Source organism: Tauraco erythrolophus, chromosome 2 (assembly GCF_009769465.1).
Source record: "Tauraco erythrolophus isolate bTauEry1 chromosome 2, bTauEry1.pri, whole genome shotgun sequence".
NCBI lineage: Eukaryota > Metazoa > Chordata > Aves > Musophagiformes > Musophagidae > Tauraco > Tauraco erythrolophus.
This window is the reverse complement of record NC_141466.1, coordinates 111,501,167-111,520,736: the sequence shown is the minus strand read 5'-3', so window position 1 is coordinate 111,520,736 and position 19,570 is coordinate 111,501,167.

The following is a 19,570-nucleotide window of genomic DNA, read 5'->3' as shown; positions in this document are numbered from 1 at the left end:
TTGCCAAGCTATGTATTATGTGCATAGCAAAATATGCGTATAACTCAATTGCTGGAACAAACATGGGAGACTCAAAAAAAGCCAAAGTACACTCTAGCTGGCTACATGTATAGCACAACTGCACCCTTATTCTCATAAAAAAGAAAGTAACACAGCCTCAGTTTCCTAGAAGGGTCTTCCCCCTCCACCACAGCTTGAGTTTGGGCCCCTGCTGCAAACCCACCCTCTGCGTAGAGCAGGCTCCTTTCACCTCAGCAATGCCATAGCATAATGCAAGGCACTGCTTTGTCTGAACCATTTGATAGGGAAGACAAATAAGGGCTGGGAAGATTGTTCTGAAGGGAATACAAGTCTGCTACGTTTAAGCCTGCAGAAGAGAAGCTGTTCAGGCTTCGTGCCTAACATAATAACAGGAGGAGAAACCGGGTCAGGAGCCATTGCCCTCCAGAAGCTCAATCCTCCTACTGAAGTCAAGAGGGAAATTATCATTGACTGCAGAGGGACAGGAACTAAGCCTCGGAGAGAGAAGGGAGAAGTACCTTTAGAGGGGCTGGCTTAGAAAAGCCTTTGCCTCCTGCTTTCTCCATGTTGTTTCTCAAAGCAGCGCTCCCCACCAGCAGCTGTGTTTGCTCTGTCGAGACTCACCCTTACAGAGTAATTCACCTTGATCTCGTCACCGAGGAACTGATGGGAAAAAGAGGTCAGGCAGTGAGAACCATGAAAAGAAACAGTATCCACAGATGGAACTGCATTCCCATTTTTTCCCATCTGCCTTCCGATACCCGGGTGTTTCAGCTTTCATTCGGGAGCTAGTGTCGGTGATGTTCTGGTGCAGCACGCTTTGCATGCTCACCTTTACTCCCAGTCTCCTTGTTCCCCCCATCCACTGCACCAAGTTGCCTTACCTAATTTATTATCTGTGCATCAGATTCAAAACACTTCATCTCAAGTATATCAAACACATGCTGGATAATTTGATTCGGGTTTAACACTAAAAACAAAATGGTCTTTATTTTTAGGTAAATTATTAAGTTTCAGGCTTTGTTTTGTTTTTACAAGACATTAATATCCATTAAAACTGAGTATATTTTCCAAGGTGCATAGTTTCCTCTCCAAAAATTATTTCTTCTTTGAGTATGTGTTTAAGAGAAGTCTGTAGCTTCAACTCTACTCACAGGATCCTTTCTCTTTAAATGTACTTGAATATGTTTGCCTTGGCCGTAGAGACCAGGCAGTATACAAGATATATTCTATACCCTGTGCTTTTCCAGGTGAACTTCAGCAAGTTCATCCCTTCATTTTTCTGAATGCGAAATGGGGATAATATGGAAAAAAGCTATCCAAGCTCATAACAGAGCCACCTGAAAGCGCTGGGTTAGGGTGCTAGAGTGCATATTATCCCCAGTTCTCTACCATGTCACGAGCTTCAATGTAACACACGAGAGCTTACTGTTTTTTCAAGGTATACGTGTTTGCTTCATGAATGATGTAGCCTTTCGCTACAAGCTCCATATTTTGTCTGTCTTCACATGCTAGCATGAAGCAAGAGAGCACAGAGAGGATGAGATTCACTCCCAATTATACAGAAAACCTATCTCGAAAGCTGGGACATTGCCTCATCTTCCCAACCCTGACCATGCAGACTGCATTGCACAGGGATGCCAGCTCCTCGCAACACGTGGGAAAGGGTGATCCCTTGGGACAAGGCAGGCTCTCCACTCGTGGATGCAGAGATGGACAAGTTGTCCAATTCGTTATCACTGTTTCTCAACCTGCAGGCTTTTTTGGAGGAGGGAGTTTGGTTACAGCAGCCCACAGGTTGCTCCAGCGCAGCCCTGATCCTCCACCTCCCCACAGTGGTGTCCCTGCAGGATAGGTCCTGCCGTTGGCCACCTTTTGGTTACAAAAGCCGACAGCTTCACTAGCCCACTCAGTGCTAAGTTGTTCATGTGCAGCAAACTGCAGAGAGCTGTCAGCGGGGGGAAAGGCCATCCAGGGCAGCCTCTGCTGAGCAAATGTGCTGCCCAGCTGGCAGCTGCTGGGAGGTCGGGTTTCAAAATCACCTGCTCTGGCTGAAAATACAGGAACTTGCCTGTCAGCCACTGCCTGGTAATTACTCCAGACTCATCTGCACCTTCCTCGTCTGCATCCTAATTGAGGTTTAACAGGTTTTGTCCTGGGTGTTTGAAGAATAGGCTTCTCTCAGTTAAGCATCAAGCCAGTTAACACCTGGGTCAATTAATAACAGCAAATGCTTTATACTCTCTTAGAAAGTCTGACTGTGCAGGATAAATAGCCGTACTCACACGTACAGTACACACCTCTGCAGGAGCCCAACACTGCCTTTCTCCACCAGCAGAAGGCTGCAAAGGGCAGCTCTGACCCAGGTCACCCAATGCAGCCCTGACATCGAGCAGACGTTCCTTGCACAGTTCTGAGGTGCAGACCCTCAACACCTCCAGCCCTCAGCAAACTCAAACTGAGCAAAGATAGCATTGCACGTTCCCTCTGTCAGGTCGCAGTCAAGTGTCAGCCTTCCTTTAAATCTATTTCTCTTTAAAAAAACAACATGATCTAGGACACTTGTACAGTCAGCAGAAAATGGGAGAGGGGTACTCTCCTTATTACTCGTTACTAATAAGAAAAAGATTTCCTAAGTATGAAAAGCATCAGTCTCAGCATAATGTTTCTTTTATGCAAGCGTCTGTGATTGCAAGGGAACTATGGTGTAATGCTAACACAGAAGCAATGACCAGAACAAACCTTTAGAATAATAGCTCCAAAGACTTTTCATGGCTTGCTGTAAAGTATTTATTAATTTGGTTAAGGGATGGCCTTGTGCCATATCCTGAATCTGATTATGTCTAAGAATTTCCCTGGATACTCCCTGGAAAGATTTACCATTCCCATTACATGATAATGGGATAACCTAAAAAACAGATCAAAAGATGGGTATTTTCAGAGGAGAAAATATTCTCTGGCTCTCCTGTCTTCCTTACTTAGTCACGGGCATGTACAGCAGACTTAACTCTAGCCTTCAAGTCGCAGTTGGGACTGCATTTAGTTTCTAGAGTCACTTGCAATCTGAAAAGACATCCAATTTGCTAAGGGGAGGCTGTTTGTAACTGTGGGAAGCAAACCTCATTTCTCCACTGAGGCCCATTCTTCTGTGTGTTCACTCTAACCACTTCTTGGTTTGCTGCTATTTTTAATTGTAGCACAGCTAAAATGAATAAAATGCTTTCCTACAATAGCAAAAAGAACAGTTTCAACCTCCAAAACAGAGGTGACTGTTGTTATAACTTGCTGATCTGTGGGAAGCTGAGACAGCAGTCCTGGCCCAGCCCAAATCCTCTTGACTTCTTTTGACCAGAAGATCCCCTTCTTTCTGCTCACCTATGCCTGCTCATAACTGGACATCTCAAATGCGAGCACACCAGAAAGAGCTGCCTTAAATGCAATACTTCTGTGAACAGATTTACAGAGTAAGACCACTTGGATGACTTATACCAGGCCCATCAATCTACGAACTATCATCCTCCCAAAAGAGACCGCAAAGAAAACATTAAGTATTCAGCAATGCATCAGCAAAGCTAAAACTGTTTCAGTGTAATAGCATGAATCACGGTTTGGGCATACGCTCCAGTGTCTGCTACTTTCCTAAGAAGCCTGTTGGAATATCGTGGTATTTACAGCACTGGGAGATATAACTGGGTTTGTACCCTGGCTGTTAGATGATAAATGGTTAACTATAACCCTGCAGAGCTGTGCACTGTAGCAGTACTACATGTTGATTTCTAAGTTGGCAGTTTTTCCAGACAATTACCAAAGGCCCGGTGAAATCCTGCAATAGTACGTACCAGGAGAGCCTGAATGACAGTATAGCATCAGTGTTTCTGCAAAGAAACACATACCCCTCTCCTAAATCCAGATTTCTTCATGCTGGTTTGCTCTAAATCAGAGCTGTGACCACAAAGGCCTGGCAAGCGTACTGGTGTTTTTCCATACTGCCACTATTTATTGAATCTTTGTTTGTTTACGGTTTGTTGCATTAATAGCTAACTCCTAATACTTGTCTTAGGAAGGTGAGACCCTCTCACCTTTGTGCTTTACTGAGTTGATTGTAGCACGCGTCCGAAGTTAGTAAGTCAAGATCTTGGCTAGGTTTTTCGGTGTTGCTTTTGTCGTTACTGATAGGACCACTGAAAAACAAGGCAGAATTAAATGACCACTGAGGAACAGTTTCTTTTTCTTAATATAACACCATTCTGCGGGGACTTGGAAAAGGATTTAGATGAGTCGTGTATGGTAATGCTGAGCACCTTCCAAATACAGCGCTTTGGTGAAAGTTGTTCATTACTTGTTTAATAAAGATCATGTGCCCTGTTATAAGCATCAAAACTGCAGTCCATTAATCTTGGGAGAAATTTTCCCTCCAGTTCAGATCTTGACTTGAGGTGGAGAGAAGGGGGGCAGGGAATGGCCATTGAGGGTTTTTTCCACTTTCAGGAGAATGGCATGTTCCTCGGGGAGACAGTAAATTGAAATTAAGGCTGTTTCAGTTGGCCTACAGGATATGCCTGCAAATGTAGACATATCGAAATGGTGAAAAAGTCTGTCTGTGCCCATTCATATAAAGTGAATGGGTTGTAATGTTCTCCAGCCCTTGGGAACGGTGGCTAGATTGAGGAAAGAAGGCAGGAAGAATGAGATGGATTTGACATAAGTATATTTAAGTGCACTGAAGGCTTTCTCTCCTCCCTGCGGTTTAATGGTATATTCCATTGGGGTCTACAAGGAAGAAAGAGAGTGAATCCCTACAGCTTTCCTTTTTAAGGATAACAAATCTTAAAACAGGTGTGAGCACAGAAAGATCCCCTTACTTGTTGTTTTTAAGTCCTTCTCAGCCAGCCAGCACTCTGTGTGCGTATTATTATCATTCCACAGAGTGAGCGCTGGGGAGAGGGGACCGGGAGGGGAAGATGAGCTGGAAAAAATAAATGACTGCAAATGAATAATATGAACTAAGTATGCCGGTCATGCTCTATGAAATTTATTATACTGTGGTTACCAAGAAGACATATTAGCCAGAGTAAAAAGAACAGAAAATAAAAGGTTGCAGTGTAGGGAAATACCTTCTTGCCTCTTGGCAACGTGCAAAACATGGGAATAAGCGTGACGGGAGCTCAGGCTGCTGAACAGCTTCCCCAGCTGAGGAGGAAGGCTTAGGCTGTCTGAGCACGGAAAGGTGTACTCTGAATTTGCTTTCAATAAAATATCAAGCATGTGTGTGCGGGCAGGGAGGGCTCCCCTAGATGTTTTGTTCACAGCCAGCGAAGCTGTGGCTTTCCCCCATAAGCACCAATCCTGGCACTGCCACCTCCGGCTGGGGCACAGGAGAGGCAGTGGCTCTCTCAGCCTGCATTTCCAGAAGTCTCTAGTGAAGTCCTCCGGGTCGTCCCACCAGGAGGACTCAAATGGCATGCTTGTTGACCATGACCCGCTTTCCAGGACTGCCACTTGTGGTGCTGTCTGCTGGGGATTTCAAAGCAGATGCCTAAATGTGGATTTCTGCTTAGAAAGAGGGGCTAAGCACCAGCTGACATCTCTGCCTCTTCTTTCATGCTCCCTGCCCACCTCCTCTGGGGAAGACTCGGGCAGAGAAAGCAAGCTCCAGTTGTCGCTTTGAGGGTCCTACCAAGGTTTATGAGTCTTTCCTGCCTGTGGGAGGGTGTCATCGGAAGTCAGGACAAAATCCTGAAGGTGTTTTAAAAGCATAGTCTCACTGATTCTCTGGGTGTTGGGAAATGTCTACTGGGAGATTTTGCCAGGGTTCTTATAATCTCGGGGAGGACTAAACAGTCAGTAATTTTAAGGAGAACAATTAGCTGAAGCAGAGGAGTTCACAATATGGTAACTCTTAATAAACAGGAAATAAAATTAACTTCCTTACACCCATTCCAAAGTGTTTACTAAAAGGAGGAGAATCAACCCCAAACTCCAGAGCAGGCTGCCCCAAGTGGTCGGACCTTTGAAATTTGGAAGGGAACTTTACAACCTTTGCCCATATGTTTCTGCCCCCCTTCAAAAGTCTGGCAACATTGTAGAGGTTTCCCCTTATAGTTGTGAATTTCACATGGAAATGTAATGGTTTCATCAGGAGGTTTGTATTTCAGCTGTAATAAAAGAAGAGATAGGAATCAAAGACAGTTGTTCCAAGGGAGTGGAGTCTGTAGTGTATAATTACAAGTTCCTCAGCCAAGGGCAGATGCTTGAACTATTTCAATTCTTTTATTACTCTCTAGAACACAGCCAGTGAAATGTTGCTAACGTACATTGCCTCTCTTGTTTTCCCTTCTCTTTTTTTCCTTTTGTTCATCTCTTGGACAGACAGGGAGAAAGCAATGCTCTTTCCCTGGATATAGCCCAGCAACAGTATTCTTCAGTGAAAGGAATTTTCACCTCTGGAAAGTTAACACCATTTTAATCCCAGCTAAGATTTCATGGGTTTGCCATGAGCTACCTGAGAAGTTTTTTTGGCTATGAACAGGGGGGACCACCGTGATTACATTCAGTCAGGCTTGAGTGCAAACCTCAGGAAATATGTCACAGAAGTTAAAAACATCAGTTTTTGGATGCGATGCTATTTTATTACGCATAATCTCTGCTTAATTAGTTGGTCTCTGTGCTACCGTTGACACAAATATAAAACAGTCCACCCGTTTAAATTTAATTGTTGTTGACACAAGTGGGAAGGGTATTCTGAGTCCGGGTTTCTAATGAGGATTTGTCTTAGACCAGCTAAAGTAGACCTGGATTTCATTTCTCTGGTTTGTTTCAACAGTTGTCTCCATTACATGCTATAATTCCTGCATGTAGCTTTTTCAACCTGGCATAAGGACAATAGGTAATTCAAATATCTATATTGTCCCTGCACCCTATAATGGTATTACAATGACAATTTTATTACTCTCATAAAATTTTTGCAACTTCCCCACAGCACATTGTAATTTCACCAATGGTTGTAAAAGGTCTTAAATTATATTTGTACAAAATTGAGATGAATGGGGTTTAGTATTAATGCATTTCTCATTGTGTAATAGGAATTTTTGTCCCTTTCCTTTTGCCAAGTGCAGAGAAAAAGCAACTCAGTTCAAGTATTTGTCAACTCCCATTAGAAACATTTTATACTAATAAAATTTATGGATTTAGTTTCCAAAGGATATTGCCAGCGAAGTTCATGATTACTAAATCAGTTCTTAAATACAACCATTGTTCACCTTATAAATTCATATATGTTGTTTGACATATATAAAGTGCAGCTTTGGAGGCTGAGTCAGCAGTGGAGGAGCTTTATCCTTCATTCAAGCTTATAAAATAAAAGAAAACTTATTACCAACAAAGCAGCAGCAACAAGTAAAATGTTCCATAAATGTTTCCTAGGCATGGTGGGCAAAATACATCCTGAGTCAAAGAGCAGGTGGAGCTTGCCGTGTTCCTCTAAGCAAGACGCTGCAAATTAAGCCGCAGTTAATGAGAGCGAGTGGGGTTTCGTCAAATTTGCTGTGCTGCCTCCTTCTGATTTGAGAGAAATCAGCCTATGTAAGGATAAAATAGTGCGTTGTGAAGTGCTGGCGTCCTTGTGAGCGTGGAGACCAGTTTGAAGTTTCAGTCCGCCTGGTCAGTTCTCTACACTAAAAAGTCTCGTCAAATTGAATGTGCAGCGAAGTCCGAGGCAGTGAAGTGCGAAGGTACAGTTTGAGTTGGCTGGAGTCCATGCAGCTGTGATGAAACAGAAGGGGAAAAAAAGGTGGCATCAAGGGAAGGGTAAATTCTGTTCTTGTCATCCTCAGCACCGAAAAAATATTGCAGAGGGGGAGAGGAAGAAAGATGAACATCTTGATTTTTATTGCACGTAACACAGCACCATTTTAGAAGCAAGAGTATGAAAACAAGATTCTGTTCATGTTCTATTTTTGCTTGTCATTTTAGTCCTTTCTGGAGTCTCTAAATTCAGGCAAATCCACCTGCAAGGCACTAATGAATCTATCGTTCAAAATAGACTGAGAGAAAATTGAATCAAGTAGACAGACTTTAACAGAAAAGAATTGGCTCAGTCAGGAGAGGAGATTACTAAAATACAGAGAGAGCAGAGCTTGTCTTATTTGCAAGAGAATCTTCTGCAGACTTTTTGTGTTTTCAATTTTGACTGCATTTGTTCAGCTGGCTGCAGCTTTTGATTTCTGAATGTTTTGATTTTCTTTTATTATTATTTTGGATAATAATTCGAACTTCTCTGGCTAGGACGCTCCTTTTTTTTTTTGGTTTTATTTTCTTTTTGTTCCACATATGAGGAGAAAAATAATTGATGCTGTAACTCCCTGAGGCTCACTGAGTGCCTGGGAGAAAAACGGCAACAGCATTTCATCTGAAAAAACGTTGCTTGAACGAAAAACAAAAATCTGAAGCCACATGTTTGGAGCAAATGTGCTTTAACTAATGGATCCCAGCATATTATTAACTCACGGTAACTCATAAATATGACAAGTGTTTTTTTCATTTTACACCAGTGTCCAATTAGAGCCAAATGACGAACCGTCATTCGCGGCTGGGCTGGTGTCCCCGAACAGTACTTATCTCCTGAAGGATTGTCTGCAGGAGTGAGCCCGGGTGGGGAGGTGAGCTGGGAAGAGGGTGGCAGGAGCAAGCTGCGAACACGAGGAGACATTGGAGCAGAGCTCTTGCGCGCGATGTGAAGAGCAGAGCGTCGTCCATCACGGGTCCTGGAGCTGGGACCCGCAGCCTGAAAGTTGACAAGAAGGAGAAAATCAGGCTTGCAGGGCTGCGGTGGAAGCAGGAAAGGGCGGAAGGGGAAGGGCTGGAGAGGGAATTCTAGAAGGAAAATTTCCTGACAAATTAGTTTGTAATTTCTGTTTTAATTTCTGACACGCGGAAGGAAATGCTCTGTGTTTTCTTAAGGAAGTGCAAATTTCTCCACTTCATCCATTTTAAATCCTCACCCTTGGGCCTTTTGTACTGAAGCATAAAGTTTGGAGGCCTTAAATGGTCATAACGTTTCCCTGTAGAATTTGGCCTCAGAAACCTACTAGCAATTCTGGAGGGCTAAAAAGGAAAACCATTTTACAGCAATTTGGCAACATCCACTTATAGGGGGATTCATATGGAGCATCAATTTATTCTCATGGTTTCTTTACCATATTTGATGAAATATAAGATGCAATTGGAACAAGCGGCTAAAGAAAAAAGGCCATAAACTTTGAAATGGTGTTGTAAAACACACAGTGTGTTAACGTGAAATAAGTTACAGACTTAAAAGAATTTACAATGGCTTGCTCATATAATAGTAATACAATAGGCTTGCAAGTTGCAGATGTTTTCTGGTAAATCTGGTATTTTAATACACGTTCTCCTTCAGCGAAACTGTGAGATTTGGATCTGGATAATAATAACTCAGTGACACTGGAAAGCAGAGTTGAAGGAAAACTAGTAAAAGGGGGAAGGGGAAAAAATCGACAAAAATAGAAAGCTCAGCAATCGTCCACTTAAGCGATACTCCCATTTATTTCTGCGTGGAAAATCGTTACATTTGCAAGTCAGTCAAACAATTAAGTTTCTTCTGCTTTCCCCAGCTCACTCAGTGGCCCTCATCCTGAGAGTGCAATGTGTGTTTCCCGGGACTCCCCACCTCAAGGATGGGGTGGGAAGTTCAGTGTGAATACAACGGGAAAGAGAGAGCAGTTGGGAGAGGAGACAGACCCCCAGCCCCTGTGCTAACATATAAACCTCTCCTGAGCAGGTGCCGTTTTGCGGCACAGGTCCACAGCAACCAAATCCTATTGCAAAATGCCAGAGGCCAGCACCATCTCCAGGGGCAATTCCGAAACTCATTCAACTCTTTTTGCTGAAGTCACTGCAATTTTTATTTATATTTGGGGTCTTTGATGAAAGCATGGCTGTGGCTTTATAGCCTGTCACTGTATAGCAACAATGTTTTAAATTTAAATCTGCAGAGCTATGGTGTGGAGAAAAAATAGCAGCTTCTCATCATCAGCTGTCCTAAGCGAGCCTCACAGACTAGCACACGGCCTTAATGCTCCTACCACCCTGTGGAGTAGCTGGGACCTTTGCAACTTTATGCCTGGAAGAATCAACTCCAGTGCTAGGTGCTGGAGCTCGTTTGCATCCCACCAGTAGACACATCAATTTGCAATTGGTAAGGATTGCAGGAGAGCTTACAGGAACTGTGACTGACAGCATCTTTTCCCAGCAATGCTGGTTTAGAGCAGAAAGGTAATATTTAGCTATTAGCTTCCTTGGAAAACTAGGGTCAGGCAGGCTTCTTCCACCCTAACTAGTGGTTGTAGAGCACCTTGTCCAGATTTCCTCTGCCATCAGTAGAGGCACTTGGAAAATGTGATTCCCCTCACCTGATCTGTCTTTGGCCACAGCTTGAGATTTCCAGCGTGACTGGGACAGTGCTCATCCAGCAACATGAGTTCTGCCCTAAGGACTTGTTCCTGTCACATAAAGACTGGGAGAGCATCTGGAAACAAAACCAGGGCAGCTCCTTGTCTTGTTCCTTGAGGACAAAGCAATCTTTGATGGAGAGGAAATAAGTGCAGTTGTCTCAGCTCCACTGTAGGTACCAGGCTGAAGGTCATCAGGTTTCTGCTAACTACTGCAGTCTGGGCTTTTGAGTAGCTGGATGGTATCTTATCTCCGGACCATACTGAGTGACTAACTCCTACAAAGACAACTCAAGGAGGCTTAGTGAACTGTTTTACATAATAGTTCTATTGAGTCTGTTTTCTTATAAAAGGAAAGCCTTACATACTGGAGAAAAAATACTTTTTCAAGTAAAAGAAAATACCGGAAGCTGCTGAAATTAAACTGTGGAGAAAAACATCCCCCATTATTTTCTTTGACCACACTGTTTTGCTTTTTAATAGATGTTCGGAAATGTTCTGTTTCTAGAGTGAACATTCATATGAATCTGTTATGAATCTGCTACCGGAAAAAAATGTCACAGAAAATCTACCACAGGATTAGAGAAGTCAGGAAAAGGGAAATCAGTCAAGTCATTACTGATAGGGACAAATCTCTGTTTAGTTTAGTTTTATGTCCCACAAAGAAGGGGAAGGGAGGACGGAGTGCCAAGGAGGCGCAGAAAGAAGGAGCCTTTCTGCATGCAATCTTTGCCTTTATGAGTAAGGATTTCCAGGATTAAAGTTCCCATCCTGGCTCCTGAAAGGGAGAGAAGGAAAAAAGAATCCATAAACATCTTCTCACAAACACTCTGAAAGGCAACCACCCGCTGGACTCGTGTGTTGTATGCGTTTAGACGTGCTAAGTAATCTCATCCACCTAATTGCCTTGCAAATGACCTTTTGTGTGGGGCATGGGCTTAGGGAGAGGAATACCAGAAGGAACTTCATACAGCAGAGCAGGGCAAGCCTTAACGCCACAAGACTTCTCCTGATTTGCACCAGTGGGATGAGATGAGAGTCGGGCATTGCATTTAAGCCTACAACATTGGTATTATATGTATCGTGTGTGTGTGCTCTGCTTTTCACACTCTCTCTATAATCTGATTCAAGCACATGTGCGCTCTATTCAACAGAGACCTATTTTTTTCCCTTGTACAGTTCAGGCCCGAGGTCACCTACAATATGAGACGATGCCAGTACAATATTTCTTTGTATCAGACTTGCCAAAACACCACAACTCTCCACTGTGTTTAAAAAGGAAAAAAAATAAAGAAACCACAAGGAATTTTTATTTTCTACAACCCCAATCAGAAGGCAGAAGAAGCTGCCAAATCGTATGATAGAAACTCCTACGCACAGAACCCAGTAGAGTTGTAAACTGAACTTCTGTAGCTTTTTAATTGTAAATCCAGATGCTTTTATCCGCAATCCTTTTCAATGACCTTTCACTTGAAAGTCAATTTGTCAGTCTACTTACAGTGTCTGAAGAAATCATCAAAGCCACAACACCAAGTCATTCTGACGAAGTTGTTCCTCGCACAACTGCAAAGTTGCTACACTTGTTTCCTGAGCCGGGGTGCTCACATCTTGCTCCCGCCTGCAGGAGTTGAACATATTCCTCACTCCAGTCAACAGCGGCAGCACGGAGCCTTGCCCCTTGTAATCTAAAAAGAGGAAGAAGAAGGAAAGGAAAATTACTGGGAAGCACAAAATCAAAGCCATTTCTAGTCATTATGCTTGACATCCACCGAGGCAATCCCCTTAGATAAATCTGGTCCTTTGTGCAGTTAAACAACTTGGGTTAGTCTGAAGACAAACACAGCTCAGATGCAATTGAAATCATTAAATAACTTTAATACTGCTACGACGCAGATGAATTCAGCCTCTGGTTGCGGGGAGGGATGGGTGCACAGCTTGGTGCTGGGCTTGGTTCCCCCAGCTGAGCACTGGCCTTGAATTCCCCACCCAGGTGGGCACAGCAGTGCAACAGATACTCATGTCTGCACGCAGACCCTCGCTGGCAGAGAAACCACAGAAACATCCATCTGGAAAAAAAATCCAAGAGCTCAAATATGTTTCTTCCACCTCTTGGGCCTGAAAAACAGGCTTGAGAATTTCCGAAGTCCAGGCTCAGTAGTATTTCTGGTGCTTTCTAAGTTTGGATGAGCCAGAAATATGCAAAAGCAATATTTGGTGAGGGTTGGATACTCTTGTTTGTTTTTGTGGCCAGCACAGGACCTGCCAGACTGTGAGGATATAAAAAAGAACAAGGAAAGTTGCATGCTGTGGGAGGGTGTTTCAGTGTGCAGTTTCTAACATGGAGGAAACTTACGTTTAAGTTTTGAGAAAAAGCTTCTGGCTGGTTCTAATTATCACGTACCAGTTGATTCCATCAGTTCTAAGGGTGATTATGCTCCCAAGTGTTAATTAATTTTACTGTTATTAATTCCTATTTATTTTAAGTGCTGTCAATGTAATCAGCCCAATGAAGAAAACAGAACTAAAACTCCTGCACTGCCGAGGTCACAGGCGACAGGACAGGAATAAGCAAGCAGATAATCTGAGTGGGCTTGGAGAAAGTGCTGATATTTTCAGAAGATATTTCCCTCTTCCCTGTTTTAGTGAGCAATGGGAGAAGAATAAGTACATGTAACTGGTGGGAGCTGCTGTTCCTGAGTCATGAGGAGACTCAGGGGCACAGGGAAAGGAGCAGGAGGCATAAACAGCAAGCAAAGCTAGCAGTCACTGAATTAAGATCGGGGGAGAGGGAATATAAAATTAGAGGGTCAGCTAGCGCAGAGCTGCCCAGGGTGAGGGTCACCAGGGCCATGCATTTCTGGCTGGGAGGAGAGCAACAGTTGATGTTTGGAAAATACAATCTCAGTGTCTTTGGACTAATTCTCTAGTCATTAATGAAAATATTTAAGACTGGATGGGAAAAAGGCCAGCAAAACTGACAGCTATCCCCACAGATATGAAAATCAGTCAGGATCGAGCTGGGCCTGCCCTCAACTGTCGTCTAAACCTTATATGGAATAGAATGAAAAATTTTTCAGGTTTGGAAAAGAAAAGAAAAACTGGGTGAATTTGGAAGCAGAAATACAGGAGTATCATGAGGAAATCTGTTCTTCTATTACTGGCTCAGTCAAAAACAAGCAGTATTGGAAAGCTCATGAGAGAGTCTGTGTTTGTGTGATTCTAGTCTGATTTCTAGAAGAAAAAGGGGTCAAAAGTTTATCCGAAGTTTAACCAGTATCTGAACTTCCCAATGCTGAGCTGAGCTGAACCTCTAATCCAAATCACTCCTCCAAATGTGATGCTATTTAGATCCGCTTTTTCGGTTAACCCACTTCACGCTCAGTTATTAAACTGCCTTCACCCTGTCTGCTCTTGCTTACTAACATGCATCTTTGGAGTTAATATTCCTACTGTAGGGATGCAGAAATTGAGGCCAGAGTCATCGTGAAAGACATTAAAACATGCCTTCCTCCCACTTGCTTTCCTTGTACTCTTACTACTTGGTGCCTTGGCATGCACGTTAAGCCATTTTATACGTCCTTTCTGCTCAGGTACGTGGCTCAGCAGGGCAGATACGGGCTGGGCAGCTGCAATCACCCTGGCTGCTGCGGCTGCTGCTTTCGCTGCCAGACCGTCGATCTCACTGCTGCGCGGTGCTTGCCTGCTTTGCTGGTGGGTCTTACCCAATGCCTTTGCCTTTTAACTGCTCAGCCTTTGGGGCAGGGATGGGGTCTGTGTGTGTGTCTCTCCACTGCAAGAAAAGTCCAGCATGAGAAAGTTAAGGCCCATGGTGTCGCTGCGGTACAAGCACATGGGCATGGTGCCTAGTGAATATGGTCTAAATATTAGCCAAGGTCTAAATATGGGAGGAAGTGCAGGACCCCAGGGACAGACTGGGATGGGGAGATGGCTGCCTTTACCTCAGCATGGCTCTATTGGCACCCATAGGTCCTGCCTAGGTCTTTTCTGTATTAGCCGTACGTCCCCAGTGTAAGGAGAGCAATAAATTCCATCTCTTGCGTGTCCCGATGCAGATGAAGTTTGAAATAAAAGAACTGTGTTTCAAACCAGCCAGGCCAGCCTAAGAAGCAAAATAAGTTCTTCTTGTAAAGCTGCCCCCGTATAGCTTTGTCAGCAACAGGGATGTTAGGGAGCGGCTATATCTGCCAAGGTGTTGCTTCTTCACAGCCCTGAGCCACATACTCCACAGCAAAAATCTGATGGGTTTCCACATAGCCATGAGATTAAAAGCAAATGCTCTAAATTATTTAAGCTGTAGGGAAGTAAAACCTGAAAAGGGAACTCTGAGGCTGTACAAATTTAGGATCCCAAACTCACCTCAGAATTTAATTCTTAGACTTAATCTGGAGATTGATAATTGTTGTCTAAAAAGCAGAGAGGCTCTGAAATTTATTCAGTCCAATACTGAAAAGGTATCGCCTTATAAAAAAAACTTCTCAGATTCCTCTAGCCATTTGTATTTTCCCAGCTGACTTTTCTGTTTCAATAGAAAGAAGAGATACAACATATAGTGAGACACCACTTCTCTTCTGTCAAATACTGCACATTCCAGAGTGCTTGCTCATGCTCCATCCTTCCCTATGGAGCTGCTGCCTAACTTTCCCAAAGCCGATATTAATATCACAGACCATTATAATACAGTTATTTTCATGGAAGCCTGGGAGGAAGTCACGTGGCATTAATTGGTCCCTGGTGCCCATAAGGTCTCCATTTAGTTTATTGTTTTTACTCACATAAGCAGCAATGAAGTGAAAAGCTGAGGAAGTAGCAGTGATTGTCTTAAATGAGTATTTTTTTAGTACCTGTTTTGCTAATGAATCATTGTTCCTCTTAATTGGTTGAACATATTTATTAGGCAGTGCGAGGACACACGCACACACATTCTGCACCAGCCAAACTGAGTTTTCGCACCTTCTCCGCACCTGCAAGGACTGGACTGCCCTGGTTACTGGAAAGAGTGTACTCTATCGAATGCCCTTGGGCCAGGCATCCTCCCAGCTCCACGTCAGGAAGGAGCACTGTGTGGAGGCCATACTGTCATCTTCCTCTGTCTATGTGCTTTGCTGAGAAATTAAAAACGGTAGCAATACACACACACACACACACACAAGACCACTAGAAAGGTCTTTCTTGCCAAATACTTCTGCTTCTGTCACCTGCCAGTTCAAAGCAAATACAGCCCTTCCACTGGTGCTACCTCCTATTAACCATATGTGCCCGATTTTGAGACAGCTAGAGCCAAGAGTGTCAAACTGGTCTGGTTATAAACTTGTCAGCACATGTGCATGTGTGTACACTGGAAAACAGGGTGCTCTGTGTCTGACTGTGTCCAACATCAGTGCAGCAGAGAGGGGGGGAAGAGCACAATCCTGCAGACAAAGGACAGTGCTGAGAGCCTAAATGCTCGAAGTCTTGTTGGTGACATGTAACAAGAATTAGCAAACTCCCTTATTTGCAAACTAATTACTTGCAGTGCTCTAAGGCTGTGTTTACAGCTCCTTTGTTAGAGCTGGTCAAAAAAAAAAAAAAAATCCATTCCTGTCAAACTTTTTTTCAATAGAAGATTATATGTTAACAACTTTTTTTGTCACAATATGTGCTTTCTGCCAATTTTTTTAACTTTTTGTTGAAGAGCTGAAAATCCTCAAAACTAAAAGGTTTTGACCGAAATAAGCAACAACTCATTTCAGAAATGCTAGCATGGTACCTCACAGGAATAATAATTCAGCTGCCTCATTCTTCTCAAGGATGTAGAATCTCCAGCTAAACAGCACTTCCAATATGCATCTCAAGGAGGACCACCATGATGCACCATGCTGTCCTTCCTTCAAGAGAGGAAACGTGTACAGGTTAGGAGGAGTGCAGGACAGCCGATGTTAGTCAGCTAGGAATGTGCTCCTAACGGCCATTCACACAAACGGATATCTGAGGCAACTAATCCCCACAAGGTGTCATAGCAGCATTTCCTGATTAAAACTTTCCTCTTTTTTTTTTGTTTTTCCCAAAAAAGTTTTCAAGTTTGGAGGTATTTTGGATGAAAATCCAGGTTTTCAAAATCAATGAGAAAGAAAACAGTTTTCCACAATTCTTAATGGAAAAATGGTGTTTGTGTGGGTTTTGTATTTGTCTATTTTTGTGACTACGTTTCTTAGCCTGCAATCAATGTAAACGAAAACCTCTGGCGGAGAGAGTAAAAGACTGCATCCCTCTAATCTGCTGCATTTAAAAACCATCCCGATGTTTTTGAACACTGACATTGTGAGGCAGACAGTGCTGGATGTTTTAACAATAGTACCGAACTTTTGCCGTGTTCACTTCAGCTGCTTCCAAATCTCTCCTGTTGTCAAAATCTTCAGCTTCTCTTCTGCCCACCAGAAAAAGGCTCCAGCCTCCTCCTTGACAAAGCTTGCATTCTACAATTGTGTCTTATCAATACAAAAAGTCTTGGTAGTATCAAGAACTGAGCGGTAGTGCTGATGGAAATGTTTTCAGCAGGTTAACACTTCATCAAGCAATGCTATTGAATAGTATCTGGGCCTCTGAAAAGTTACAGATATCCATGCCCCAGTCTTCTTGCCTTCTCCCAAAGCTCCGCCCGTTGGGTGACCAAGGAATCCATTAGAAGCAAAAAGGCCTCACAAAAGAAAAGGCTGGGTTTTTTATCTGAAATCAGCCATTTCAGTCCAATTCCATTTTGTAAAGAACTGAAAGGCTTTTTTGTTTTTATTCCAAAGCCAAATGAAAACAATTTTTGAACTTCAACAGTTGTTGCAAAATGGAATTGTCATCTTGTGGACAGCACCACTGAGCATATGGCGTTACTGTCAAATAAATCTCGTTTAATATCAAAATGAATAACATTGCACTGATTGCATTCTTCAGCGGATTTTTAACTCACTCAAGCCCTATCTTTCCTCATCTAAATAGACCTTTCAGAGAAACTAGGAGTTTTGAAGCAGAATTGAGTTCATTTTGCTATGCAACATATTTTGCAAGGACCACTACAACAGGAAAAAGTCGATTTGCTTCCTCTTCCTGGGAGCATTGGACATCTTGCAAGAAAACTTGTTCATCAAACTTTAACAAGTTATAGTTCAGTTTTACTCTTCCAAGTAAGTTGGATAATCTGGAGGAATATTGTTAATTCTCTTCTAAGGGGCTTAGTCACACCAAAGCAAACCTGCATTTTTACCGTGCTTTTAGATATTTGCTAATGAAAGACCCTTAGATATCCAATCATGGTTGGTCAACTGTGGCAATTTGTGATGTCTCTTCTGCACATTTCTTATCAATTTGAGATTCCTTGTAGGCTTCAAATCTAAGCTAAAAAAAAAAATATATTTATTTTAACATATTTGAACTCATTACATGCCTGTGAGATACACTGTTGTAACTATGTTCATTACACTCAAGGGGAACTGAGGTTGGGGGGTGTGAAAACTCACATCCTTGAGTATTTTGGTGCAAAAACCCTTAATGTTAAACCATGTTTGAGGAGCTGGACCAAAAGAGGTCCTGAAAGTTACTCAGGAAATCTGGAGCAAAATAAAGTGGTGACCTGGGGTTTCTCAGCATCCAGATCAGGTGAGGTAAACATGCATCAGCTGTACCTTCCTCATGAAGGTCCTAAATATGTCCAGCTGTCAAGGAACCTCTAAGGCTGAAGCACTACACTTCTCCCTGCATTTCTTTATTTTTAAAAGAGATACAGGATAATTGTTTTGCAGTTTGTTTGCATTCAGTTTTATTTTGAAACTTTTTTGTCCTTTTGGAAATAGGAACTGCACACATACGGATCAGGTTGAACAATTTCACATACAGTGAGAATGATGAAAATTCTACAAAAGTATTGAGTGCCTGTGGACAGAAAGAGTGGTTCAGTCAAATTTTACCTGATACATCTCAGTATAGATCACATGTTTTTAATCTGTGTCCATGTTCATGTCAAAAGATACAGGACAATTAGTACCCACAAACTAGCATCATAGTTTGAAGGGCTACATCTTTGTCTGGTATTAACAGGCATAGCTCCATTCATGGAGTTGCACCAATTAACCAGCAGAAGACCTACAGCTGTAGCAAGGAGCAAAGGCAGACACAGCACTTCCCAGAGTTTTTTGCTGACTTGAGCTCCTTTTGTCCAACACTTGACAAGGGGCCCAAACTAAACAGGAGACCAGAGGGCAAAGGGCAAAAGAATGATACTAATTCACAAACAGCCTCATAAAACTATTCTTGTTGGCCCTTTAAAAAGTTTTAACTGTCTGCCAAAATAACTACACATGGATGAGGTCACCATGAGCAGTCAGTGAGTCTTGCTATGCAAGAGAAAGATCTGCTCATATTTTGCTTAAATCAATAGAGAAGTAACTACAACAGAGGGGATCTCAATCTGGCTAGCTGGCCACTGTCCACCTATTTCCTTATCATGCAGTCACCAAAAGTGGACAAATTTGTGCTTGAGTCTTAACTTAATAGTGTCCATAGGTTAAAAAACCACATGTGATCAAGAGATTGTCTCCATAAGACACTGATCCCCAATGCGGCGAAGCACTTCAGGATGTGAAAGTATCATTAGTTTCATTTGTCATTACCTGCTGCTTCATGCAGAAAGGACCTACCTTGTATACAGGAAAAGAGCCTTTTGTACTACTGAGGGTCAGGATGTTCTCAGTGTTTCCTTGCATAAACTATCTCTTGAAGTAAAAGAAGATAGCTGAAGAACACCACCTGCTTTTCTGTTTTCAATGGGAAAAAAAATGACTTTTCTCCCCACAGCTTTTTGAATCTCATAAATACATCATTTGCCTATCAGATTACTGTTCAGTTCCAAATCATATCTTCTTCAAGTATATCTTAGACTTCCATTTTTTGTCTTTTTTCGTAACTTCCCTGTCCCATATTTATCAAACAAAGCTCAGCTAACAGCTCATTTTTCATTTGTTTGATGTGGTGAGGTTTTTTGCCAATGATGAAGATTATTTATTTATTTATTTATTTATTTGGTTTGGCAAATGGTAAGA